The following is a 6,000-nucleotide window of genomic DNA, read 5'->3' on the forward strand; positions in this document are numbered from 1 at the left end:
GGATAATTGACAAGAAAAAATCTGGACCCACGCAGCCAATGTGTACTGCGTGGCCGATAGAATTATATTCCAAAAGAATTTATTTTCATTTGTAGTAAAATCTCGTTGATTTCAAAGACAATGGCATAAACGGAAAACTGTCAGCACAGTCAGTTCAAAAACATGCAATTGTGTGTACGATATATACAAAATATACAAATATACAAATATACAAACAGTTAAGGTAAAGAATCAGAAAATAAACATATCATCACACCAACAAAAGAATTTGGTACAACGAATAACATTCCAAATCAATTGCAAAGTAAGAAGACCTTTACACAAAGTGCATTATTTATGCATTTAAAGAAGACCAGTCCTTAGAACTAGAATCCAGTGGACAGGCAGAGCTAAGATGGAGTAAAGATGCCTGCCTGTCTCACAACACCTGTGATCGAATGTTTTTAGGATTTTACAGCTAGGGCCCGCAGAGGTGGTATAATTTACACCCTAGCTGCACCCTTCATTCTTGCCACAGGTTGGGTGTCAACGCGTTTCGAACCGCGGGTGTTATAGGTTCTCCTCAGGACAGGGACTGGGTGGGGACTTATCTGCACTTCTATTTTTCAATTTTTCCATTTCAAGCGCTGAATATAGGAGACGGTATTTGAAGCTCCTTAAGGCTAAAGCATCCAACCTCTGTTTAAACAAGCATTTGCAATGCAATAGGTCTCACATTAGGAAAGTGTGAGCTATTGGTATTGTAAATGACATTTTTTTAATATGTGTTGGCTTTGAAAATATATACATTAATAGCATTGCTATTCACAAATCCAATAGCTTACACTTTCCTAATGCGAGTCCTATTGGCTATGGCAATGCTTGTTGGTAGCAAGCAAGGACAGTGCTGTTGTGGTGCTGAGTGATGTTGTGGTTGGGCTGAGTGATGTGGTGGTGTATTAGAGTGATTTGGTGGTGTATTAGAGTGATGTGGTGGTGTCCCCGAGTGATGTGGTGGTGTCCCCGAGTGATGTGGTGGTGCCCCCGAGTGATGTGGTGGTGCCCCCGAGTGATGTGGGGGTGTCCCCGAGTGATGTGGTGGGGCCCCCGAGTGATGTGGTGGGGCCCCCGAGTGATGAGGTAGTTCCCCTGAGTGATGTGGTGGTGCCCCTGAGTGATGTGGTGGTGCACCTGAGTGATGAGGTGGCACCCCGAGTGATGTGGTGGTGCCCCTGAGTGATGTGGTGGTGCCCCTGAGTGATGTGGTGGTGCCCCTGAGTGATGAGGTGGTACCCCTGAGTGATGTGGTGGTGCCCCTGAGTGATGTGGTGGTGCCCCTGAGTGATGTGGTGGTGTCACTGAGTGATGTGGTGGTGTCACTGAGTGATGTGGTGGTGTCACTGAGTGATGTGGCGGTGCCCCTGAGTGATGTGGTGGTGCCCCCGAGTGATGTGGTGGTGCCCCTGAGTGATGTGGTGGTGCCCCCGAGTGATGTGATGGTGTCCCCGAGTGATGTGGTGGTGGGTGGTGTCTCTGAGTGATGTGGTGATGTCCCTGAGTGACCTAAGGGATGCAAGTCAAAAAGCATTGGGAGGACATACTTGAGTACATAATAAGGCTAAACAGTCACTGTTTTGTGATAATACAATGTCGCCTGAGGCCTAGGGCGGAGGTAGTCTGGCTAGATTTGTCTGGTGATGCCACAACTAGGCAGTTGCGAGGTGATCATGAGCTGGTGAGTTCAGAGGAGACTACAAACTTGGCTTGTGTGTGCATGGCATAGAACGCAGAATCAAGAAAAAAAAGAGAGGAAAACTAGAGGAAGGTGCAAAAAAGACGAATCTGTACATACCGATCGTTGATCGGTGGGATAGTGGGGAGAGAGGTTCTTTCTACAGCCGTGTCCTGTGTTGCTCGTGGTGCGGGCCATCTCTGTTGAGCCCGTCTTGAAATGTAACAACCAAGCGTGAGTTCCGCAGGTTGTCAGTATTCGCAGATCTGTGATGACCGCCTTGATAAGGGCCAAGACCTGCAGTTCTGGAAGGGACAAATGATAAAGGAATGAGAGAGCAAATTCCAAGAAACTCGGAGGGTGGTGCGATGAAGGCCAGGTCGGGCACATTTGAAAAATCAGTGTATGTGCATACTATGGGGAACTGAAGTATAGGGTGATTGCCTGCAAACGTAGACAACCTATAAGTGTGGGCGTGTCTTCCTTGAGTAGGGGAAAAAAATGGCATGTAAGGCCAGAGGTGTGTGGCACATGGAAAACCACAGTAGGTGAAGCCTGAAAAGGGAGACAAGTAAAGAACTCAAAGGGCGCCCATGAGTTGTCTCGAGGGAAGGGAGCTGTGCATGCCGGCTTAATGGGGTAAAAAAAAAAACGCCTGCGGGTCCCCCATAGACGCTGGGTAAATATACGAGACAACGCGCATAATGTGGAGCTGGGAGAAGAAAGAGCACAATCCATATGTAATTCAAAACAAGTTATCAGAGAACATGTAACCCAATGTGGCATTGTTAGGTTCAGAGAAACGGGGGAAACCCTGTGTGTGCAGCACAGGGTTTGATAATAAAGCAGCGAACAATATGTGAACCAAATAAATAAAAAGTGGTGTGTTTTGAGACATATGTGACATGAACAAAAGGAGACACGGGCTTAGTAGGGTCCGGAAATACAGGCGGAACCCCGTGTGGGCAGCACAGCATCAAACGCAGGGATGGTGTGTGCATGAGAAACTCAGGGGGGATGACGGATGATGTTAAAAACAGACGGGGCAGTGTTAGAGGAGATTGGGAACGGGCGGGGGTCAGAGGCACTGGTGGGAAAGAAAGCGGTTGCAAGTAAATACCTGTGAGAGAAGTACGCCTGGGTGTGTCCCGATCCGGTCAGAGAATGGCCTTGTCTGTCCTCTCTGTTATATATGTACCACAAACACGGGAGGCAAGTGGGCAAGTGACCATGGTGGAAAGACTTGAAGGGCCATACATTGCTCACGGAAATGGCGATGCATCCATGAGTCCACCAACATGTCTGACCTGTGTAAGCGTCAGTGGTGGGATGTTGTTGAATATGTAGGCCGGCAGGAACGTGTGTGAAATATAAAATAGAAGCGTGCAAGATCGAGTAAAAAGGCAGCGCCAGTACCTGTTGCATAATACGGGGTTGAAGTAAGGTATGTCTGACCACGTGTGTGAAGTATAACACAAAAGCCTGCAAGGTCGAGTAATAGGCACCTGTTGCATCATACAGGGTTGAAGTGAAGTATGTCTGACAATCAGAAAACAGCATGTGCCATGGAACGCTGGAGTGGGTGGCAGGAAAAGAAAATACATTACTGCCTTCGGGGCTGATGAGGGCCACTTCAGATTGGTGAGGGGAAAGGAAACAAACCAGCTCTCGGCATTGCTGTGGCGGGGGGGTGGGCGGGACAGCGGCAGCCTTTGAAGTCTGATGCGGGAACGAGCATATGGAGTGTGAGCGAACAAAAGTTAATTGCTGTAAGAGGGGGAGCAGGAAGTGAGGCCAAGCACGCGAAAGTGCCAGATGCCAGCTTCGCGCTTGAATGCCTCACATGCACTGGCCATAAACCGCATTCCAGAGGTGTTTGGTAGACTTTTTCTTTTCCCCTTACTATAATCTCGCATAGCGATTGCTTACACCGTTATCAGCAAGTCGATCAAGTAGTCCTCCATCATGAGAACAACTAAAAAACAAATCCCTCGCTCCACTGTAATTAATAGTTTGCGATCTGTTTACTTGTTTTTAAATAAAAAGCCTCTGTGAGGTAGTCAGTAATGCATTGTATCTCAAAGTCTGTTATGAAGCCACATATTGAATAAGCAGGTAGCTACCTATGTTGTATGACATCTCTTTATTACAGCCATAACTGCACTTTCACAATTTCTTTATCAACATTCCTTCCGTCTCAAAATTGCTTGCAAATGCTCCATTTGTCAACTCGATTTTCACATTTTTCTCGGGGGAGTGGGGGGGTTGGGCGGGGGGTGTTCGGACACGCGCGTCGCGCTCGCGAGCTACAGTGCGGAAATCATTTTCCGCCTCACCAGGTTCAAATGTCACCAGCCACCACTGCAGTCAATGCCCATCAAATGCACTGGATTCCTCTGTACCCTTTTCAAACAAACATCAACAAATCGTTTAAACGCCTTGGAAACAATAACCACCCATCACTAGATTGTGAGAATCTGAAGCAACCTCAGGCTAAAACGAAGTACACCAGTCATTAATAAATGCAATATCACCTCCCCTCGCCACCCCCAACATTTCCTCGGGATGGTGCCATTCGCCAGAGCCTTTGCTAGCCCGCTTCTTTAACAAGCCACTTCCGTTGATAATTAAAGATCGTGATAACTGCGCATGTCCGTCAAGGTCTAACGTTCGTGTTCTGAACGTCTCATGGCGGTACGAACATACCCCCAGTAAAAAAAACAATATACCAGGGCACTCGGGATCAGTCCCTCTCACCTGTGCATAGGGCCACGGCTGCTCCTATTCTGGGACCGTGATCCTCGCAATGGCTGCTGCTCCGGTATGGGGGTGGGGTGGGAGGAGGTAATAAAGTCCACTGACACAACTGTGATAATAGCGGGTCAGTCGTCCGGGGGTTGCAGTGCGACAAGAATCACTGGAAGGGGTTGAAGAGAGGATGTGGTCTCACGGCTGAACTGCCGACTTTGGAGCTACGAAACCAAGGTTCGAGCCTCTGAGTCGACTGATGTGGTTCTGGGCAACACTTAATCTCCCCGTGCCTACCAAAAAAAAAAATTGAATGTGTCCTTGTGTATCATAACTGGTGCTCATGTAAAGCGCTCCGATACGCGCTTTATAAATCAACAAAAATAAATAAAAGGGATAGCGACACTGACACAGATGAGGAGAAACCACAGAAAGAGAGCGCTGAGCATACCGAGGAGCGGCGACAAGGAATCCCCTTTCCCATAAACAGGAGCCTGCCTGCTCTCGGAGCCTGATGGTAGGTGTAGTCACGCATTCAGGACCGCTCCGCCAATCCAGGAGCAGCGCTGCCGGTCGGCTTGGACTGCTGGGAAGGCTAGCCCTTGATGGATGGGGTGCTATGGATTACTATTTTTAGTCCTCGTACAATGGCTGATGTTAGTTGTAAACAGCGCGCACTGGGACCTGTCACCCTGCAGATGTATTGTGTATTTGTGGTTCTTTCGGCGATGTTATACGTCTGAGCTAAAGTGTCATTTTTTGAAAAGTAAACACAGTGACAACGGACATAGAAGTAGGACTACATGTAGGCAACGATTTCAATGGTTTAACTAACATCAGGGTTTTATATTAGATCAGTGGTTCCCAAACTGTGCACCTGGCTCCCAGGGGAGCCGTCAAACCTTAATGTTGATGGCGTTGCTGGCTTCAGTTAAACTAACTAGACTTAAATTCTTGATGTTAATGAAGTGCATGCCTAAAGCTGTAATGTCTATTAAACACACTAAGTATTATTAAATATTGACATTTGTCCTTGAATCATAGCTACTTCCAGTACACATACATTTCCAGACAGGCCTGCTCTCTTCTTGAGCACAGGGAAGTAAAACACAATATATGGCATAATGCCAATATTTAGAACCTAGCAAGGAGGGATGTTTAAAAACAAGGATTTGCAATGCAATAGGTCTCGCATTAGGAAAGTTTGAGCTATTGGTATTGTTAATGACACATTTTGTATTTATGTGTTGGTTTTGAAAATAGCTAAATTAATAGCTTTGTCATTTACAATTCCAATAGTTTTAACTTTCGCAAATGTGACACCTATAGCATTTGTAATGCAATATGTGTCGTATTTACGTGACTTAGATGTATTGATATTACAAATAACAATGGCTTTTAATTTTTCTTAATAATTAATACTTAAATAAAAGTTCTTGTAATTTATAATGGCAATAGCTTAAACTTTTGTAAATAACTTTTGTGAAGATTATGTTCAGTGTATTTTATTCTGACGAAAATCCAAGAACAGAAGTTAAATA

General features: G+C 46.0%; 1 protein-coding gene across 2 annotated transcripts in view; it reads right to left on the minus strand.

The window, feature by feature from the left end:
• Positions 1-5,161, minus strand: part of LOC147685007 (uncharacterized) — a 164,904-nt gene extending 159,743 nt beyond the window's left edge. The window contains exons 1-2 of one of the 2 annotated variants that reach the window (XM_086940904.1): positions 4,469-5,161; positions 1,832-2,016 (exon numbers count right to left, since the gene is read on the minus strand). The gene's annotated coding sequence lies outside the window, so the exon portion shown is untranslated. The remainder of the gene's footprint in view (positions 1-1,831; positions 2,017-4,468) is intronic. The other variant, XM_086940903.1, reaches the window with a different exon arrangement.
• Between the last annotated feature and the right edge of the window lie 839 nt (positions 5,162-6,000).

This window comes from Lissotriton vulgaris, chromosome 10 (assembly GCF_964263255.1).
Source record: "Lissotriton vulgaris chromosome 10, aLisVul1.2, whole genome shotgun sequence".
In the NCBI taxonomy this organism is placed as follows: domain Eukaryota; kingdom Metazoa; phylum Chordata; class Amphibia; order Caudata; family Salamandridae; genus Lissotriton; species Lissotriton vulgaris.